We start from the raw sequence: 20,291 nt of genomic DNA, 5'->3' as shown, positions 1-20,291 counted from the left end.
CCAATATATTCTTTGTGAAAGCTGAGCCTTCACTCTCAGAAAAAAAGGTACAAAAGCTGTCACTGGAACAGTACCCTTCAAAAGGGTTCTAATATGTACCATTAATATGTACATGTTTGGTACCAGTATGTACCTTTGAGGGACTTAAATGCACTCTTTAGGTACAAAGGTGTACCTTTTGAAAAGGTACCGCCACAGTGACCTTTTTTTCTGTTCTGAGTGTTGAATGTTGAGAATTAATGCGCACGAAAGTGAAAATTCATAATTTAAAGGTCCCGTTCTTCGTGATCCCATGTTTCAAACTTTAGTTAGTGTGTAATGTTGCTGTTAGAGCATAAATATAGAGATATTTTATTTAACAGAAGGTGACTACATCGAACGGTCCGTTTGGACTACATCCCTCTACTTCCTTCTTTAATGACGTCAGTAGAACCGTTCTTTGACTAACCTCCGCCCACAGGAATGCTCCCTCAACTCTACTGAAATTCGTTTATGTACTTGCGCACTTCTAATAACTTCCTGTGTTTACTCAGCTCTTACGGTGATTTTCTGAAGTAAAACTGACGCTTCATCTTTTGTGTGATGTACAATAAACTTGATTAAACTCATCAGTATATGTTTGATCATCATTCAGACAGAAGACTTGTAGGCTATTAATAAATAATGGATACATACAAGCAGATGACAAATACGTTATAATAACCGTAATTAAACTACTAAACTATACCTGTTTCATCTCTATACAGCACTCTGACTCTGTAGGCATTATTGTCCGACTCGAAATGAACACCGTTACTGAGAGTTTCTGATATTACCATCATTCCGTGAGATGAAATTGTCCTGAGAGACTGTGCGCGAGCTCATGAAGCTCCGCCCCCTGTGTCGTTCAGCAGCAGCTCATTTGCATTTAAAGGGCACACACTAAAACAGCTCGTTTTTCTGTGCCCCAAAAAATGACAATTTAAACATGCTGTAAAAAATGATCTGTTGGGTATTTTGAGCTGAAACTTCACATACACACTCTGGGGACATCAGAGACTTATTTTACATCTTGTGAAAAGGGGCATAATACGGGACCTTTAACATTCACACAAAAGTGGATTATCCTGCATTCTTTTCAATACAATAAGAAGCTAATGAGGACTTGGGCTATCAAGCTTCAAAAACAAAAGTATCATAAAAAGTATCCAAAAAACCTTCTTAAGCCATATCTTTTGAACTTAAGAATCGGGACAGTCAGATTCATAAATGAATCATTCCATTTTATGAACTAACAATTCAATGAAAGAATCGATTCAAACTTCTATTTCAGTATGTTCATAAGACTTGCAATATAAGATACTTTACGTTGCTTTTGCGTACTTTTGAGTTGCTTTAAACCATCTGCCAAATACATAAATGTAACTATTATACTGCAGTTCCATGTCAAAATCTGTTGCAAAAAATGCAAATGTTTCTTATTTGACCTCACACAATAGTATTAATTTACAGAACCTTTTTACTAGACATTTTAAATGCAACCGCTGACATTTTAGTTGGAGAGTGAATATTTGTGTTGCCCCTTCATTCAACTATAACATAAAGGCCCACCACATCCTTTCCAAGTTGCTTATGCTGCACTTCCTCCGCTCCTTTTCTATTGGTTGTGAGAAGGAGCCTGATTTGTTTACTCAGGGTCAATTTGCTCATCCCTCTATTGTGCTTCAGAATATTCATCACAGCTGTGTACACTTAATTGTCATGGAAACAATTAAAGCGCCTTCCAGTTAAGAATCTGCATCTGCCCAGCTGCAATAACAGAGAGGCTTGGAATTAAATTAGAAACGTCAGTCAAAAAGGATGTAGGTGGAGGAAAGGTTTTAGGTCACTTCAGACAGCTTTTTTGCACAGAGACAGGCATGCTAATGGAGCTGCATTTTCCTTTTTTCGCATTATTATTGTGGGTTATCAAGGAAATGGACATCTTACGGTGGAAGTGTCCTGCCCCGGGGCTCCGAAATGGCGGTAAACAAGAAATCCCCATGACCTGGATCTTTTTCCTTCCCATCTTCCGTTCTTTTCTCCGCCTCCTTTTTTGGCACGGCTAGTAATTTCCCAGTGGATGTTAGCACAGTAAAAGTCATTATCTTTTCAAACTGTGACAGTATAGCCTAAGGAATCTCAAAGTGTCTGCTTCTTCGACACTAAACTTTGGACCCCCTGACATCCACCATCCATTCTCTGGTTGGATTGATTGGCTTGGAATAGATTACTCTCAAACATCAAGCTGAGAAATGAGCCCGCACTTAGAGACAGGTGAGGAGGCTAACTCACTTCATCTCTCACACACACACACACACACTCTGTGGGTGATGTGTGAACATGGCACCAACCCCTTGGCTCCTCCTCCACCTAACTGGAGCTAATTTATTGGTCATCATGGCATAATACTGTACATTCATTGGTCATCATGGCATAATAGTGTACATTCAGAGACATTTACTCACTATCGTGTCATTTCAAACCCAATTTACTTTTGTTCTTATATTTAGTTGATAATATTTATTGCACAGCTCTCTGGATGTTTAACAACGGAATTCAGTGTAAAGAACTACATTACCCATGATTCTGCAGATAATCTCCACCAATCAGAGAATCACAACAAGCAAACAGCACCAAAATATTTTTTTAGCGCCCGCCCACTTCCATGAAGTCTTTCTACACTCTCAAACTATTTAAATATTTGTATTTTTATGTACATTTTGCAATGAAATGTAAACTATATTGTTTGTATAAACATAATCTACATCTTTAAATGAATAGTTTTATATTTATCCATTGTTTGATTATATCATTTGCAATGCTTTATATGATTGTAGTTCTTTCCCTCATTAAAGCTAATAAGTACAGTCTTGTACCTGTCTTTTTGTCTGATTTTCTAATCCTTTTTTGCTTCAAATCAAAGTTTGTAATGTCGTGATTCACCTTGTTGCTGGTTGGTTTGGTTCATTGCTTATAACTCTTTATTGAAAACTTTTTAAAAATCTCTTTGGGAAAGATGAACGTGAAAAATACTTCCGGGACCAAGTCTACTGAAAATCAAACAGACACTGTGACATTCTCTCTACTGTATACTATCTTTCTAAGGCCAGTAAGCGAATTATCTTGAATATTAAGCACATGCTTGATTTTTATTATCCCAGGAAAGCATAAGACGTTTGGCTTTTTATCTAATTCTGTCTTTTAATCCCACTGTCCAGCAGACACATTCATTACAGAAGTATTTGCTGAGGAAGACCGTTTTCCCCAAAAATATTTCTGCACAGTCTATTAAAATCCTCCTCTGTGATATTTTCTTTCATTTAAAGAATAATGTATGTGCTGTTCTCTCTCTGTTCTGAAGTGCGAGATAGTATCTACTTGAGCAAAACAAGCTTGCATTGTTAAATCCCCCCCCGCCCCCCAAAAAATTATATATATATATATATATATATATATATATATATATATATATATATATATATATATATATAGTTTTTTTTTTTGTTTTTTTTTTTAAGGGTCACATTTCACTCAACATCAGGACAGCTTAAGCCACAATGATTTCCAAAAGAACACTGTGAGTACAGGGATCTAATTATGAATAATTACAACCCAGTTTCTCGTCATGACAGGCATCCTGGCTTGGCTGTATGAAATCATTATATCCCTAATCACAGAAAGGACACAACGCCCTTCATAAATCTGCATTAACGTGAATCTCACTATGAAAGACTTGTGGGTACCACTGCTTAAATCACTATTACATTCACATTACTGTACTTGCTGAAGTTGTGACGCCTTGACAAATGGCTTACATTGCGTAAATGTCACTAGGAGCGCAACAACGGATTTGCTGTAACACTGCAATTACATTTAACATACGGTCTGTACAATCAAATGAAGCTTGATTCAATTTGCACAAGATCTAGCATTGAATAAAGCCGATTTGCAAATTGTTGTGGGCACCGGACTCAACTGGGATACTCATTCTTATGCACAATTTGATTTAAGATAACCACATTAGGCCAACCGAGAAAATAATCAGACCGTTTTATAATAGCTTACTTTTAGCGTCGTTGGTTTTCATAAAGATTATTACCAACTCAAAAGTATGTCACTGTAAGTCAAAAGACATCTCATCCAAAGCTTAATAAACTATAGATTTCATTTCCTTCCCACAGACGGAAAAGATTTTCATCTTTTATCTCAGTTTGAATCCACAACTCCTGCTTTCTTTCACCACTGACCTTTCCAAACCTTCAGAGATCATGATTTTTGATAGGTCACAGAAAGACTTTGAATGTTATCACTTTCTACAGCCCTCTGTTGAAAATTTATGTCCAAGATGGCTGTCCTTTATGAATTGTTTCGATAGAGATATGAGTTGAACTATGAGATTTCTGTCTTTCTGTTTAGGTCTAGGTAGGTGACAGTTTAAAGTCTAAACGGATAAAAAATAATTACTGATCAAAAACATTGAAATTTATGGGCCACCAAAAGCTATAAAAGCCATTAATATGGTGTCCCTTATCATATTAAAATGAAAGGTCGATCACATCTTTTGAAAATTTATATCCATGAAACAAATATACATGTGCAAACGTACATGCGCACAAACAAACAACCTCACATAAAGAGTAATTGAATGCAGCAGTTGGAAGTTGAGTTGAACTCCTGTCCTACATGCGGAACATTTGTTTACATACCTCAGGGACGCTTGACATGCCCGTAGCCTTTAAAGCTGGGTCTGACTGAGGCAAACCAGACAAAACAATTCCTTACACTGTTTTGAGAAAGAACTAGTTTTTAAAGTTAAAGTTATAGTTTGACAGGAGTCTAAATTAAATATTCCTTCTCATAAGATAATAATCAATGAATAATCTTATTCTCTTAATACAATGGATTCTTAGTAAAGAGATTGATTCAGAAAATTTGGACTAAACCGCTCAATTCATAAGGATTAATTTTACGATCACTTTATGGACTTCTTGCAGCGTTAAAGTGTTAGTGGTAGTGGTAGCTGTCAATGAAGGGACAGAAATCTCTTCAGATTTCATTCAAAATATCTTCATTTGTGTTTCAAAGATGAACGAAAATTTTACTGGTTTGGAACTAAATGATGACAGAATTTGAATGTGAATGAACCTTTAATGTCAAATTTTAAATGATTTTTAAATCCCAGATTTTCTAAGTGGTCTCAGACTCCATGTATGCTGAAGAAACAAAGTGGAAATTATAGGAAAACATACAAACTTAAATCTAATAATAAAACATAAATCTAACGGTCGGTTACCATTAACAAAAAATACACATGCTCACTTCAATCAAATACATACTGCTAAAATATCACACAAATTACCAAACACCAAATCCTATTCTCCACATAAAAGCCATTTCACTTTAAACAGCCTATGCTTTGCACCATTTATTCTGTATGACATTGAGAGACAATTTGTTTCAAAACAAAGACATACGCTAGCTTCAAGCTAATGGAGATGAATTAAGCAAAGTTCAGGTTCATTTAGTTCACAAGGCTTTCCTATTTCCACCGAAGGCGTTTAGCTTAGGCCATTTCATTTTCTCTGTTATTGTGCCTGCAGGTTAATTCGCAAACACTTCCAAGTCTTTATTTTGTACATATCCATCATCAAACAATTGAAGAATCTAACTATCTATCTTGTTTTTGATGACTTTGGAAGCTAGTTGCCAGATACACGTCAAACGTCTTCTATCATTTGATGATGAACTGGCGGGTAATTTGTCTGTTGTTTATAGCTTACAAGCGGAGACATCATGCTAAGGTGCCTATAAATCTCTCAAATCTACCAACAAGACTTTTCCGGAAGACAAACTGCAGGCTACAGACATCTGGCAAGAGATATGAGTTTTGCTACGCTGCTGTGAAATATAATTTTGGCACAATGTGTCATGAGTCACTTCTTTCTTACTTTTTGTAACTATGTTTCACGCCGAGAGATTCTACCGCAGTCATTCGCCGAGCCCAGTCAAGCTGATGTTCTGCGTAGCCCTTGGCTTCTTACAAAATGAAACACAAAAATGAAACATTATTGAACTGCACCTTGGAGATACCCAGGGAGTAGTAGTCTCTTTACTGATATCTCAAGTGCTTCACCTCGTAGACGGAATATTGGAGTGAGTAAGGATTTAAAAAGAAAGAAAAACACGAAGAAAAAACAAAACAGCCTTGAAGCGATTTCAGATTGCCCTTCATAACCTTCCAATACATTCCTGCAGAATCCAATTTAACGGAAGATGTGGAATAAAACTGTTCACAGAACGAGAAATGTTATCTCCTACTGATGTTTAAGACATACTGTGTGGCTTAAATTTAATATTTCTTTGAAACTGAGTTTTTCAGGATGAAATTCATTTGTTCTTGCCAATGATTTTATTTCCTGTTTCATAGTAATGTCATTGGCTGCAACTCTGATATATTCAGCGACCTTATTTCATTTTCACATCGTGTGATTCAAGTTAAATGTTACAGCAGACTGAAAGTGTGCTTATCTAACTCTGGATCGCAGTGCCATCACTGTGATATCAATCATCATTTTAATGATCTCCAGTATCTAGAAGTTTTTGGATAGTGTAGTGTCAGCCAATTCGCACCAGTACGTGTTGCCGATAAGTGCAGGACTTCTCGATTGCACACGGTCTCCATTAAGGGCCCGCAGGGACTTCAGGTGAGGTAGGTACTAGCTGTATTATTAAATGTTATTTTGTGGGTTCAGCAAAAATGACCAAACGGAGGGAGCTGTCCTCTGCAACCAAAAAGGATGTTGTAAAAATGGCTAAATCTGGTCAATCGGTTTGGGATATTGCTCATGTGCAGGATATGAATGGTCACAATGTCCACAGAATAATTTCAAAGCACCGTGAGACCACTACCATGCAGAATGTAAAGTGCTGTGGCTGGTCAAGGAGGACTAGAGAGCATTTTGACAGGAGGATGCAAACCACCTTAAAACAGCTTCTAAAGACCTGGATTTGACCTTGAACTGTATGCCAATGGCTACAAGAGGTTCGATTGAAAGGTTGTGTACCAGTAAAGAAACCATGTATTAGTTTTATCTACTGCAAAAAAACACTTTTGCCAGAGAAAGAAAAATTTGGTCACTTGGTCCGTTGACCGCGTGACCCCTTTAACTTAAATATGCAGTAGCCTACACTTGGGGTTTTCACTTAAAGGGATAGCTCACCCAAAAATGAAGATTCTGTCAGTAATTACTCACCCTCATGTTGTTTCAGCCCCGTAAGACTTTCGTTCATCTTTGGATTGGAACACAAATGAAGATATTTTTGATGAAATCTGAGAGCTGTCTCACTCCTTCATAGGCTGATAGGTAATTGCATCTGCCGGCCCAGAAAAGTAAGTAAAGACACCGTTAAAATAGTCTAAGTGACAACAGTGGCTCAACCTTAAGTTTATCAAGCGACGAGAATACTTTTTGTGCACAAAAATAATAAAATAAATAAAAATCGCATCTTTCGGATGTTCAGTGATTTCAAACCGCTTTTTTTCCACTGCAGTTTTAATGAGAAAATATATGGTTTGTCTTAAAGAACACAACATACATATAAACAACATAAAAACTTGATTTTATTAAAATATTTTTCAAATAGAAGCTTTAAAATATTTTTCCCCACTAGAAAAACTACCAAAACTATCAACATCCTAAGGATAACCATGAAAATGAGCTAAAACACACAGAATCTACCAATTTACACAGAGCATTTGGGAACTAGGATGATCTAGATAATGATCATCTCCCAGGGTGTTTCTGTTCACACCCAGCTGACTGAATACCGCGCCTTTACCGATTCCCAGCTGAAGGAGAAGAGGTGTGGAACGAGGGATCCATTAGAGGGAAAGGAAACAGCAGTCAAGGCCTCCATGCGCTGATGATTTATGTGTTCAATATGAGTGTAAGGTGCATTTTTCTCCATTTTAGAGCTTTAGCCCTGACACTCAGAACAAGGGGATGCAGGAGGCCGTAAAAGTGTTTGGTTTGGACTCAGAATGACAAGATGTTAGTCACAGACAACCTCTGAAAGAAGTATATACAGCAGCTTCCTGTCAAAACAGGATGCGAGAAAGATTAGGCATCAACTGAAATCAAAGAAAACTCTAATTCGAAAACTGAATGAATAAATAATAAAATACATACAAATAAAATGAACGAATAAAACGCATTTATTAATAAACTAAAAAATAAAGAATAAAAAAAACAAAAACTGAAAGTTATCATTTAAGTTGTCTATAGTGGCAAGTTTAGATTACAAAAACATGTATTTAAAAATGGATTTGGACCAGACATGAGTCAATCAAACCATAATAATATGTGATGGTCTATTCTGCAGTCTTAAAAGCATATAAACCTTGGTCTCCAGAGCATAGAGATGTCATAACATGGTGATTTGCAGTGATCATCATCTAGGGCTGTTTTGTCCCAGGTACTGTACATGTTGCGGTTTTGAAACAAGGGCCGTGGATCATTACCGGCTCTCAGCTGAAACAACAGCTTCGTATTCTTTACTTAAATTACAGTGAGACTGTCAGAAAATAGGGGTAATTTTGTGCTATTAGACTGTCACGCTCTCTCTTCATTTGCTAATTAGCCTACTGAATTGTAGCTCAAGAGCATGGTCTGCAATCCTGGTTATAAAGCAATGCATCCCAGCGAATCATCTGCCATTGTCTGCATTCACAAATTGAAAAAGAAATGTATAGCCTATAGTGAGATATTGTAAGTGTAAATGTTGATCACATCTAGACTTACCTGTCTCTTTTTTTCTTTCTTAGCTTCCACTTACTTCTATTTTTTTTTTTTACTAACGTTTGCTAAAAGGTTTAATGCATTTGTCCCATGATGCAGAACATTGCTGACGTTTGAATGCAACACCACAAAAGACCTGCCAGTTGCATCAGTTTTCGTCTGCTGCTTTAATGAGGTTCGGTGGGTTGTTTTAGTACGGAAAATTTCAGATGTGCACAAGGGAGCCAAAATGCCACAGAAACAACTCTTGGTGTTTCTATAAACATGGGATTACCATCCAAATCCTTTTTCCTCCCAACCAAAATTAACTAAACATGATAGATGAGTAAGACGTTGTGTTTTATTTTCACATCCATCTGCCAAAATAAACTTTCTCACGTATTGGATAAGTCCAGCTGTGGATCCGGCAGTCAAGAGTTTTCAGAATGTAATCAGAAAGTCCTGTTTGACATCGTGACAATCAGCCAACTTGAATTTTAGTCCTTTCAGGCAACCAGTTTAAAAATGTTCTCAGAATGAACCTCATGGTAATAACCTAATAGTATTTTTTTTTTTTACTGAATTGGTGGCTAATTCGTATGAATGAGATTGTACAGGTTTTCGTACAATCTGCTTATGTCGCAACGACGGTTCAGTTTAGGGGGTGAGATGTGGACCTTCATGCTTACTTTTTTCTACAAATCTTATGATTTTGTACAAAACAAAACAAAAGAAAATCTTATTTGAAAATGACACTTTTGCACGAGTTAGGAATACAAATGAAAGGTTTATGGCTCTCTTATGATTTTTTCTAAATTGTGGGCATTAATTCTCACTAATTTAATTTGCTAACTGTCTGTCTACTTGCACAGTATTCAGACAGACAGATAGATCTTATCTAAACGACTGTCACTGGAAATCTGGAGATATAAACAGAGGATGTCTTTATTCAACCCTGAAACAGTATGTTACTGTGACCCCTGTACGCTAGAAGGACACAGATCTAGCACCTCACAGCAAAACACTGTAAATCAACACTGCTCTATTTTCCTCTTGTCAGACTGAAGTAAAGTGTTAACAGAGTATGATTTTTCTCACATATATTCAACTGGAACTATACAGTATGTTGGTCAAATGTAAAGAGACTGGGGCCCTGTTTACACCTGGTATTAAAATGCCTTTTGGTCGATCGAATCACAAGTGGACAACGCTAAATACAGGTGTAAACGGGGTCTAAAACGTTTTGAGTTTGTCCACTTACGACCACTTCCAGAGGTAGCCTAGTCGAAAACGCATTAGATTGAATTGCTTTCGAAGTGTAAATGTGGTCGAATACGTTTCAACAGCCAAAAGACCGCCTACTCTCCGCCTACTGACCTAACGCGAAAACATTATGGGAAGCACGCTCGCCAGATTTTGTCGGCGGAAGACCCAAGTTTGGTTTGAAGATGAAAAATGTACCAAGCACAATGTTCTCTCACCATTTCGGATTTTTAACGCGCACACACCGCGTTCACGTTAGTCTTGAGGCTATTAGAGCAAAAACAAAGTGGAGTGCTCTCCTATGTGCTATGTGTGTGTAGCAGTGTTGTTATTGTTAAATAAAATAATTAATAAGAATAAAGCTGAAATAAAATATATTAGATGAAAAACTTAAAGGTGGGGTATTTGATTCTCTTTTTTGTCCATTTTTTCAAAATCACTTGAAATCTTATTCCTAACCCAATTACAGCCACTGAGTTTCCAAGACCACCTAGAATCATTGGACAGTAAGTTCGTCAATCAAACGGTCGTACCATACCCCCCTCCCCCCATCCCATCCATGTTCTACGAATGGGTGGAGTCAGGGCCAGCGTTGGAGGAAAGAAGGTAGGACCATTTGAGTTGTGTATTTTTAAAATCTGCCGGCCGTTTTGCAAATCCCATACCCTACCTTTAAATGTAAATTAGAAGCTAAAATAAGTTGGAAGAACTAAACTAAAAAAAAAAAAAAAAAGAATTTTTTTCAGTTTTCCATTTATTTCACTTTGTTGCAACATACAAAGAGAGCAAAAGAGGACGAAGAGAGAAAGAAAGCCACAAATAAAGGTTTAAGACCTCATTTTAGGCCTTAATTTACCAATTCTCCATTGCCCACTTGAGTTTTTCCCATTCCCGCTTTCCCTGTGGTTACATCTAGTGTTAGCAGTTTTTGTCCAGTAAGTGTTATTAGCACTGTGTCAAGAAAAACGATCACTCAGCTCCCTGCCGGGCCACACTGGCAAAATCTGCCACACCGAGTTTAAAGTGACTTGAGAACAGAGGGGGATGGGGCACAGTGGTCGTACCACACCAGAACGGCGGAGCACAGAGGTCCTAGAGACACAGAACTTGTCCATATCCCTGTGGACAGCCATGACGGAGGCTTGATTGCCCTGTCACATGATTCCAGCCCGAGACCTAATGAGAAACATGCCTGGAATCGCCAGCGATCCGTGACCGCTGCTGCTGGGTGAAAAGGCAGTTTACAATAATGTAAGTCAAGGGACCATGACCATGATGTCTTTGAGAGGGTGGAAATGATGTAGGAGGGTGCAGTCAGCTGTCAAAGCGTTCCCACGGATCCACGAAAACAACTAAAAACGCTGTATTATAATACCAGGCCAGTAGTTGGTGATGTTACTTTGTAAAGTAACTACGCTCCTATAGACTGAACACGAAATACATGTGTGCACGACGTCAGTTTTCACAAATTTGCATTTTTGTACTTTAGACGGAGACAGTAAGGGTGAAATTTTCAAAAAACGTGCATCATGAAACCGTTTTCAAAAGTTTTCTTTTCAGGTCCCCAAAACGCCATTGTCATGTAAATGAACGCATAAAAAGTTCAGTAATTACCAATTAGTTTGTGCCAAAAGCAGTCACACACTTAACAGGAGAGAGATTTATGTGAACAAAAATGAGTCAGCACGTGGAATTGAACAAGGAGGATTCATTAACTTGAACACTAATTGTTCAGTGCTCATTTCTACCTGATCTAACCCTTTGACTTTCATTTTTCAGAATCAGATAAAAATAGTTCATTCAGACGAAGCACACTGGAAACATATTGAACATGAAGCACACTTTTCTGTTAGTACCTGACAGAGCATTTTCATAGTACAACTGAAAGCCATACAATTAGATTCAGCAAAGGTTAATGAGCATTTTCAGTGCACAATAGAATATATGGGAATACTTTATTTTAAGGTGACGTAGTTACACATTACTAAATGCACTTATTTTAGTAATAACCGTGAATTATGCATAATTACAAGTAACTAACCCTAAACCAAACCCTAACCGTAACTCTATAGCGTACATGTAAGTTAATCAATGTTACTATGTAACTACGTCACCTTAAAGCAAAACCAAAGCACTTTTCCTCTTCGGTCCCCCTACAGGTTGGAAGTGGAATTGTCCATTACCGCTGTCATAAATTATTTAGCCTACGCAGCCTACCTCGCACGCACGCTATTTGTTTATCCAGCACCGGCTTTGGAAATAACGATGTCCATAGACAAGGTAGAGTATGTTGCATGATTTTATGAAAGTATGATGTATTGCGATATCAGAAACGAAGAAAAACGAAATAATGACATAACGCTTGCCGTAAAACAAGTCAAATTTGTAGTTTCTTATGTCTCATTCGAACTGTAACTCGTACTGTTACGAGTTGATGAACCACTGAAACGATTTTGGAAACATTCTTTTAAGGTACAAAATAATCTTTGGTGTTGCCTTAAAAACAATAAATATTGTCCCAATGGCACCTATGTATAAAGCCCTGTTAACATCCAATGGAACAGAGATATATAAGTCAGCCTGGGAAAAGTTTTTGATTGCCTGGTGAAAAACTCAGTGTGGGGGCTCAAAATATGTGCAAGATAAGAGACAAGGACAAGAATAGCACAACACATTCAGACTCACAAAAGCCTGACAGTAGAGCAGGTTGCAGATGGTCATGAGGTGGTGAGCCTAAAACACACTCTCACACACACACACACAATCCCACTGGCAGTCACAGTCGATAGATGGACCGAGAGATAGATGAAGAGGTAAGAAAATGTAGTGACAGATGGAGAGAAAATGTGTGTGGGCAGGGGACAGTCAGCCGCAGGGACATGCAGTGAATCTATTGTTTCCTAAAGGTGAGAGAGAGAGAGAAAGAGAAAGGAAGACAGAATAAGAGGACGGGAGAGAGGCTGAGAAACGACATTCACTGGCCCTGAAAGACACAATACATTCAGCTATCAGGCTCATTGTGAAATCCTCCCTTTCACAATAGTATTAAAAGAGAGACAGCACCAAAAGAGACATGGCGCTTTTATTTAACTCCTCAAAGAAGAGGAGACGCAGAGAAAATGGAAAATGTGACAGAATTACAGTCACAGAAAATAGCCCCCGCTGAAAATCGATTCACACTTGACAATCAGCCAGATAAGGCAAAAACGGCTGTCATGCTGTATCATTCAGTTGGGTAGAAGAGGATATTTGGTACCATGATGCATCGTGGGAGGGAAAAGTGGATCTGCAAGTCTTTCTAAACTACTTCATCTTCACGAGATCTCTCTACTAAGATCGAATGACACACAGCGCCCCCTATTGGGAATGAGATGCAATTTCAGATTAATCAAGGAAAAGAATTACTAGCATACTGATCAGTTTTTTAAATAGTATGTGAAACAGTTTGTAATATATATATATAAAAAGTTTAAGATAGTAGCATGCTATACTGTTGCTATGTGCATGTCGTTGAGTGCTGACCAGTTTACATCTCATTTTTTATTTTTTTGCATTTCAATCAAATTTTGTTAAAAAATGTCTTCAGTTTTGGCCAGTCCAACTAAATTATGAGTAAAGAAAGATATATTAAAAGTCAAGTGCATTGCATTGTGGGATATATTACTCAATCCAGTGTGCCCTTGTTGTATACTGTACTATACCATCTAGGAAATGTAATAGGTCAAACAGGGTTTACATGAATACAAATAAATTGCATACCAGTGTTGTTATTGTTAACTAAAACTAAAATAAATAAATGTAATTTTCACTCATTTAATTAAATCTGAAATAAAATAAAGATATAAGATAATTTTTTTTAAAAATAAATAAGTGGAAGTTTGAGTATTAAAACTGAAATAAAAATGAATGAAACACTTCCCTAGCGCTCATTTGCATAAGGCACAGACGTGGCCAATCAGTAACGGGCATGCAAATGACTGGAGTCATTGCTCCATTGAACTTTCAAATATAACTGGCGTCCTGTACTTTGATTTGTCTGAAGAATATTCGGACGGAAAAAGGACTGGGAAAATATACAGAAAGCTGTAAATTTTTTCTCTAATTTTCTACCACCCCACCCGATTTATTTATGTTATTTAGGTTTATTTAGGTTTGTTCACGTGGTTTCAGTGACGTGCATAATGCTGCACGAGCAAAGATTTGTGTAAATTATAGAACGCGCAAAAATCAAATGTTTCCCTGATAAAACTGCATTCCAAAGATTAGGCGATTTGATCCCAGAGAAAGACAAGAACTTGTCAAAATCAACTACGATAACCATCTTCTAAGAGCAAACAAAAACACATCTAATCAAATGCAAAGTAAAAATCATTCCACACAGGACACAAAAGCAATTTCTAATTCATGAAAAGGGTTGTCAATCAGAATAAGAAAATTCAGCTCAGGGAACAGTGTATGCATATTTTTATCATTTGAAAACATTTTTCCCCCTCTAGTTCCTCTCTCCACCTCCCTCAATGTCATTTCTCTACCTCATTCCCTTTCTCAGGCCCTCATTTTGCCCTTCAACAATTTAATCAGAGCCGTAGCTCTGCCAGGTATATTGAGCTATAATTATAGCCTTGCCTTCTTATTAGTAGATGAGACTTTGATAATGAGCCCTTGGAGAGAATCCAAATGGAATTGCTCCTGGCCAAACAAGGCATCTATATGAGCTTGGCGCTCGTGTTGCCCGTGTAAAAACGCGGGGAGATTACGGTGTAGATCTATGGAGATATGGATATGTTAGAATGGAGATCTAACAGAAATTACAGCACCAACTGCTTCATTAATTCAAGATTTGTTCCATTTCCGTCCCACTAATGAGACATTCTACCGCCCTGACTCAACCAAGTGCACTTACTCAGCGTCCTTGGCGTTCAAATCCAAAATACTGCTTCATTAAGTTTGATTCACAAACATTCTGCTACTTTTCTTAGTCATTGGGGCATTCATTGTCTCAGCTGGCATCTCGCTTTTTCGAGCCTAACTAGAAAATGACTCAGAACACCTACTGGACGGCGTCTATGGAGAGCAGTGTTTACCTCACTTGTAACACTTTAAATAGACTCTAATATTTATTCTAGCTGTCTGGTAGATGTCATACTTTTTATTCGGATAAATTTTTTTGGGATTATGTGGATTTTGAACAACAACTTTGGAATAGACACTGCACCACTAGTGGCCACAAACGGATTTGCAGTGTTTGTCTGAAGGCTAGAAGGGGCGGGGCATAGCACCAACTGTGTGGATTTAGGGGTGGAGCTAATTGTTTTTTGACCACTAAAAATGTTAATTAGGGGTGTAACGATACCCTCATGTCAGTATTCGATACATATCACAATACTGAACTCACGATACGATGATATGGTAAAAGGTCAACAAAAAATTTACTGTTGATTAAAATGCAAAATTTTGTATTACATTGGGGGTGGAAATGAATAGGCTTGGACTTGGTGCTGGTAACCCAAAGCACAGGACAGTGGTGACACCAGAATTAAAATATTCATGATTCTGAAGCTGAAAATACAGAATTATTTTAAACGAATATGCTTGCACTGTCACTGACTAGATATATTTAAAATAATGTAGGCCACTTTTTACTGGTAACATAAGACATTTGGCATTATCAGGACCCACAAATATTCCCAGATTGCATTATTATACATTATTTATAGACATACTGACACTACAACTCTGAAAACCTGAATTTTTTCCTCCCACACATCATTTTTTTGGGGGGGGGGTGAATTATACACAATTGTTGCATTTTTATGTATTGCGATATATTGTGACACAATATATTTTTACACCCCTAATGTTAATGTTAATTTATCATTGTTTTTGCAATTCTGTTGGGTGCCACTAATGGGCGCAACAATAGTTCACCAAAAAGAAATAGGATATTTCCACATCAAAAACACCTTGACCAATAATGAGGCACGTTGTCACACTATAAAAGTTGTATTATATAAAAAATATACTTTAAAAAATGTGCTTCAAATGTAATTAAATGTCATATTAAAGCTGTGAATTCCAGGTATTGCAGCAGTGCATAGTTTGCTTATCTCTGGGTATAATGGTAGCAATGTTGTATTCAGTATATTTATAGAATGGTTGTCAAGCACACAGTTCAATATTGCAAAGAATACAAAGAACTTAGAGGGTGTTGCAGTAGCCTTCTGTCTTACTGAGAAGGCGTTCGGGTGGCGAGGGTCATTGTTCTTAGTCTACAAAGAGCCGGCGTGGGGCAGCTGAAACATACAGTAGATTCACCCTCTCCAACTATTAATTACTCAGGCATTCATCCAGTAAGCTCCTTATCTCACAAAGTCGCCACCAGGGCTGCGCATCAGAGCCTGCGCCTCACTGCTGGATTGTGATTGTCGAGTCCTTGAGTTTGTCATATTAATGCTCGTGAGTTTATGCTTGCTGTTGAGCAATTCAGGAACGGTATAACATTAATCTACTTCAAATTAATGCCGAATGAATTCTTTGAAACTTTCTAATTCAAAGATTCCTGAAAAAAATGATAGATGTTTCAATAAAAATATAGAAATATTACAAAATCTTACCAACCACAAACTTTTAGTGTATGCATTTTGGTGTTGCTAATGACACAGAAACATTTACAGCTGCTTTATAACTCTTAATTTTCCAAAATATCCCAGGATGGATTCTGGATGTGGCGATGAAACCCTTTCTTACAGGTTCTTTTAAGGTTACCTAACGCAAGACACATGCTCTAAATGCAAAATGTAAAATTGATTTTTGCATATCACAAAGCAGCACAGGGGAGATACATTTTTTAGAAAAATAAGTCTGGCTTTCTAAAAAAAAAAAAAAAAAGCAAATTCTACAGGAAGTAGTTTCTAAAGTGAATAGATCATAGGCTTCAAAAATAGCTCAATGATTATTAAATATTCAAAAGAGCTGTTATAAACCACAGGGACCACAACACAAAATGAGCATTTGCTGTTGTGGTTTAACCAGTGTAAAGAGTTTCTGCGACGCAGGAAATACAAGGGCTGTGCAAAATTAAGCCACTTGAGATAAATATGCAAATATCCTCCTGGCATATTTAAAATGTAAACATCTTCAGATAATACCACAGCCTCGCCTACCTACATTCCCTCTGTTATCCAAGAGCCACATGATGCCTCGGGGACCCACATTTTTAAATAATTTTTTACTTTCCCCAAACTTGTTAAAAATGCATGCTTGCATTTGCATTATTTCACTTTATGGCTTTCTTAAATGAGAATCACTTTAGCTTTAACCATATTTAGTTCACTTAAGCTGCATGTTCTCTCTCTCTCTCTCTCGCTGGAAATGTAAATCCTCCGAGTGGCTGATACCCTCCACTCTGATCATTTGCTGAGTGCTGTGCAATTCCCATTTGTTTGCCTTTCAGTGATTGCACATTAATTACTGAAAGAGGCGATTAAACATCTCTTATTACACCAGGCCTCCCAGGCAGTCCACACGAGCTGAGCCAGCAGAGCTCAAAGGGCTCCAAACGCATATTTACATCCTTGACAGCAGTGCAAGTAGCCCAAGCCTCCAGTAAAGTTGCTTTAAGGCCAAACATCAAGTGACTAGCAAAAGGATCAGGACGAGAAAGATGATGCGACAATCACTGTAAATTGTATTAGGGTCAATGACATATCAGACAGTCCACAATAAAGACAAATATTTTCAAAGGTTTAGTTCATAGAAATCGACTCTTTGTATTGATGTTGGTTTAATATGGTTTTGAAAAAAACAAAACAAAACATGTATACTATTTTCATAAACTATATTAAAAGGAACAGTTCACCCAAAAATGAAAATTATCCCATAATTAACTCACCCTCAAGATAGCCTGGAAATCCAGACCTAAAAGATTAATGGTCTGGCATCGACTAATGAAAATCGGCCAGCTCGAGGGGCGGCACCAAGCATGCATTTGAAAATCTCACTGCACGCAATTGGATGACACTACGATCAATCACAACAATAAACCCCATACGCTTAGCTACCAGCGGAGCTAACTGGTAAGTTAGATTATATACTCTTACCGTATCCGGTCGGCAAAACATCCTTCTTGCAAAGGAACGATTCGAGCGGCGTCTTCTGTTCCTGTTTTAGATAAAAAGCCAAGTCTAACTCGATCATTGTAGCGGCCAAAGCCGTTTCAAACAACTGGTATTCATCCATAGCCATCTTGCAATGTTTACTAATGACTTCGATGTCACAGCGCTGTCGTCATCTATTTAGCTCGCCTCTGGACAACCTATATCAGATAACCCGATTTGATTGGTGCAGCTCGGATACAAGGGCATATTTAATGAGCATCATTACTGGACACCAGAGTAACTCGCTGAGCAAATTCAACTTGTGCTCTCGCAAGACATCTGGATTACCAGGGTACCCTCAAGACATCGAGTATATAACAGTTTAGAGGTCACCCTTCCGCCGGAACTCGACTCTCTTGCGAACGTCCTTTGCCAGAATCTAGTAATTATAGTTTATAAAGTTTTAAATATGGATATTTTATTACGAGATATTATGCTAAAATATGTTATGAAAGATTTTGATAGGACACTTACAACTGACATTTTATCTTTATATATAAAAAAAGTTTCGATTTTTTCGATCTGCTTTTGAAGAAATACCGTATTTCTTGCATTCTATCAGTTGCCGTTCTGGCGCCTCAGTCTCAACATACTGCACACAACGCAACGTATATTCACATCACATGTTAACGCAGAGGAACGGGATACTGCAGTTCACAAAAAGTTCATTATTTGCATGTGCTTTAAAGCCTTGCCGGTTAAACATTTCACTCGCGTGCTGATGCGCTGTTCTAACGTGCGCTTTTCTGAGCGCATTCACCCGAAGCGCACATGCATTAAAAGCCTGTCTTTTGAGTCTTATTGCGCTAATACTGTCAAATACACACAAGGTTTACATAAACAAAGTTGGTTATGTCTAAAGTGAAAGCAAACAGAGAAAATTGAGAGAAATTCTGCTTGTCAAATCGCGTGCGCGTGCAGGTCTTAAAGAGACAGTAGCCTAATAGTAAACATGCTGCCGCTCGTCCTTAAAGGGTAACTAAACCCCTGGTCAGAGCCTGACTCCACCCACTGGCAATATTTGAAAAATGCTAGAAAAGTGGGCAGACCCCAGCGGAGATAGAGGGGACGAACCGTGAGCAGGGGGGGCGTGCACCTGAGACCTGCTGTCAGACTCTCTAAAATGGAGAGTTTGCTCACAGGGTCGCAAGACGACGTAAAGTACATGCATCTGATGAGTTTTATCGAGTTGATGTCAATAGCGCGCGCTCTCTAGGCATTTTCATATTTTGCCGCTATGTGAAAAAATCCAGCAAAATGCGCTGACATCCGTTTTTCAGCGCGAGCTGTGTGGAGAAGCCCATTTCCACCTCTATTGCGTTGGAGAAGCAATCCCGCGTAAAATGCAGGTTTCACACTCACGGTCTTCCAGGCCAAGCATGCAACCACTGGCGCCTAATTTCCAAGTCTGCTGGAAAGATATGCAGTCCAGCAGTGCTGTTGCCACTAGCAACACTACACCTACCACTGTACTAAATACAGATAAATCTACGCTAGCTCATCCAAGGGCGTGGTAAGCTCGTACCAAGGGAGGGCGTGGTGAGCTGGAACCTGCTTACGTCCAAGGGTGCAGCGATTTGTATTATTTTGAAGCACCCCCGGACGCCGCCATTGGCTAACGGAACCCCACCTGCAGTTAGCATCCCATTGACTCCCATTCATTTTGGCGTCACTTTGACAGTGAATAACTTCACATCTGAGGCGTTTAAAGACTCCATTTGTCCATTATTTATTTCTAAAGAAACACGAAAATGTATAAAATGCTCCATTACCTTGTATCTTACGTTATGGCCCTGTAGAAGCAGTTTTTGTAAAAGTAGGCTAACGATTGCGTCACAGCCACGCGACTCTCTGTCGCACAGTAGGAAATTACCGTATGGACAGGAGGATAAGCTCGCGGGCAATCGGGAGGACGTCGAGGCAAAATGACAAAGTAATTAATCAGAACACCTACGAAAAGTTTCTCCTGCTCCAAGATCATGGACAGCTCCTACTCACGCTCTCCGTCTCTGCGAGTTTCGGAAGGTAATGATTCAGATTGATCTTGGCACAGCCACTAGAAGACAGACGGTTT

The sequence above is a fragment of the Scardinius erythrophthalmus genome, assembly GCF_964197995.2.
Source record: "Scardinius erythrophthalmus genome assembly, chromosome: 24".
Lineage (NCBI taxonomy): Eukaryota > Metazoa > Chordata > Actinopteri > Cypriniformes > Leuciscidae > Scardinius > Scardinius erythrophthalmus.
This window is presented reverse-complemented; position numbering follows the sequence as displayed.